The sequence below is a fragment of the Montipora capricornis genome, chromosome 3 (genome assembly GCF_036669925.1).
Source record: "Montipora capricornis isolate CH-2021 chromosome 3, ASM3666992v2, whole genome shotgun sequence".
Taxonomy (NCBI): Eukaryota; Metazoa; Cnidaria; class Anthozoa; order Scleractinia; family Acroporidae; genus Montipora; species Montipora capricornis.
The window spans coordinates 6728569-6731777 of NC_090885.1; the positions used below are offsets into that span (position 1 = coordinate 6728569).

At 38.0% G+C, this 3209-nt stretch overlaps 2 pseudogenes; both read right to left on the reverse strand.

Moving 5' to 3' along the window:
* Window positions 1-3166: 3166 nt before the first annotated feature.
* Window positions 3167-3209, reverse strand: part of LOC138039770 (uncharacterized) — a 19838-nt pseudogene continuing 19795 nt past the window's right edge.
* LOC138039769 (uncharacterized) overlaps window positions 3167-3209 on the reverse strand; it is a 1035-nt pseudogene continuing 992 nt past the window's right edge.

The window sequence follows — 3209 nt, forward strand, 5'->3', positions numbered from 1 at the left end:
GAAAAGGTTCTTCATGGAAACGGTTTGATCCTGAAGTTTTTGTTTGTTGTAATATTGCCTAATTTTCTTAGCCCTTATGGTTGCTAGAGGCAGCTAATACCTTATTTTTCAGTTTCAAAAATCAATGTATTACTTTCTTGTTTCCTGTTGGTATAAATAAATGTTGTTATTGCGCACATTTGACACGATTGAGTTTTTCCTCTTCACGCACGTAATGAAATAGGAAGGGGTTTTTGCCTTTAATAGCAAATATGTTGTTTGTTTCAAAAAATTGTTCGCTGGAAAACGTGGCCTTTATGAATTCATCGTGTTTTATGATATGTGTGCTGGATAGTTTTTATGGCAATAGTAAAGCATTTTCTTGTTATTCAAGGAAAATGTTCTTCAAGAAAGGGTTTGAACCTGAAGTACATGGTAATTTGACACGATTGAGTTTCTTGTCTTCATGCAAGCAATAAAATAGGAAGAGGTTTTCGCCTCTAAGAGCAAATATGTTGTTTGTTTCAAAAACTTGTTCGCTGGAAAAGGTGGCCTTTATGAATTCATCATGTTTTATAATATGCGAGCTTAACTGGATAGTTTTTATGGCAATAGTAAAGCATTTTCGTGTCAAAATGAGGTTAGCGTTTTTCTGTTGTGCTAACTTAATTAAATATAAATATACATTCTGCCTCGTGAGTTTTTTATTCTTGTTAACCAGCAATGGAAAGTCATTGCAACGCGAATGGCGTTTTAGTGCATCTTATGTTGTTTGTTTCAATAAAATGTTTCGCTGGAAAAGGATTCTGTGATATTTTCTGCCTTTGTGAATTATAATATCATGTTGTGTATTGAGATGAAATGTGATGCGTTGAAATGTGATACGGGAGGATATTTTTAGTATTGCTCTGTGAGCAGGAAAGGTTTCATGAAAATAAACAGGTCTGTTGGAAGCATGCTTGAGTTTCAACAAAATGAGCCCCAAAATCAGCAAAAAATTGTGACGCCCGTGAATAATAAAGTAGCTGCTATTTCCAAAATGATGGAATTACCTGGTGATAAATAACCTCGTCTTGGAGAGTAAATTTTGGACTTTGCAGAAACAATAGTGGGCGATTGTGATCTTTGTTTTGAATTCGCTCATTTATTGTCAAACTTTATAACACTTGACAGAAAAAGAAACTTACTAAAACCCGGTATCTTGCCATCACTTGACACAGATGCTTCACTGTTTGGCAAGTAAACATGCCGCTGTAACTTAATCACGTCGCCCGCTGAATTCCGGCGATGTCACTTTCGATTTGCGATTTATTTGTTCAGCCAAAACGTACAATAACAAAATTGAACGTAGCAAAAATCTCCCAAAATGTTTGTCGCTGATCGTAACTGTTTATATTCTATATTCACGGTTCAAAATTAATGTTGTTTTCATGTTGTATATGTTATTCTCGAGCGACCGTCCTGGAAACTTCCTTCTGCTCTTTCTAAAAACTGTGTATCAATATTTATTTACTTTTGCATCAATATTTGTTTTTGCATAAAGCAAGCTAACAAAATCTGTACCTTGCTGAATTTGCATTTGTTAACGTTAATAGTATTTCCGGTCCAACGGCATGCTTAAACTTGTGGTGAAAAGAAGTTTATCAACATGTCAGCCCAGAAGCCAATGTTTTGCACTTCCCATTTATTTTCTTCAATCTTTCTGGGTTCAGTACTTTGCAAGTAACCACATGTCTTCTCAGGCTATTTACCCAAGGCTTCTACCATGGCACTTAACTACAATGATAGACAATACCAAAACAATATCGTGCACTGTTAGAGCTACATATTACGCAAGGACAGATCTGTTTTGTCGTACGAACGTGTGAGAACCTGTGAGCCAAAGGGCGTCTGCTGGTATGACTTCTGGGTGACCCCTTACATGGTTTTAATGACCCCCCACTAGAAAAAATTGTCTGGAACGGTTCACGTACCACAGGCAACCCAGTGTACCCTCACGGAGGGTCTAGTTTCTCAAAAAATAGCTTTAAATTTGGAACGTGGAGTTTGGCATTTCGTGGTAAGTTTCAAAAAAAGAGTTCTTACTGCTGCTCTGACAGCGGTAAAGCCCGGACGGCAAAGCGGTGCAATTTATTTTTGTATAAACCCGGGAATCGCAGTTTATGCAAATTTAATATTTTTACGATTTTTCACAGCTGCGCCTGCTTGGCTAAAATGTGTTTAGGTTATGGTTGTTTTCCCCTGTATATGAAATAACAAAATAAAAAAAGGGAAAGATATCATGTTATTTGTTGTTGTTTTAGAAACAGCACAATCCCGCGTTGTCTTCGGTGTCGTGACAAATCATTGCATGCCCTAAACAAATAACGCTGTGACTGGCGCTTCCACCGAGTCCACAAAAAATTAGTTCTGTCCTGTAGCGATGATTTTCGTCCAGATGAAGAAATTCAAATTGATAGCTTTTGGACCGCGGTGGTTTCATTGTTTCACGGCAATTTTCACAAAAGCTCCACGGGAATCAAGCGGCATTGACTCACGTTTTGAAAATTTATTTTCAACCCAACTAACCAGTAAAAAGGTTTACCTGTATTATACTTAAACGTCTTTACATAACCCTGCCGCAATCTTTACTTTTTCACTTTTAAACCTGAAAAAGATCGGTGGCATTGCCACTTTTCTCGTCTTTTTCAAGTATGGCGTGAAAAATTTGACGGGTTGCGGGTTTTTCTTGCACTAGCGAGTTCGACGATCACCAGAGAGTGGTAGCAGCAATGTTTTGTTGAGAGAGAGATGGATGAAGATCTTGCTGCGTTGTTGATCTCAGATAATTAATTAATTCGGGCGACCAACTTGGAGGGCTGCTCACCCCAGCTGACTCACTCACCGTCAATATTTCTGCAACTGAGCTTACGGTGATTTGAAATCACCCTTAGCTAATTATTAAGTGTAACTCAAGAACTCATTTCGCAAGTTTAGGTGCCGCAGATATCACATCAGAGTCTGCTTCTAAAATATAGTTACTTTTTTTACACCTTTAAGTCACAAGGGAGAAGCAGAAATCCACAAAACGTCATTCAGGGAACGTTTTCCAGAAACTCTGCCCCGCGTAGCTCGTGTGGCATGCAGCAATTCTCGGGAGGACTTCAAAGTAATTCTCGCTCGCACAATTCTACAATACCGTAATAACTCGCTTTTCGACTTTAATTATTTTCAATTTACGTAAGCTTTGT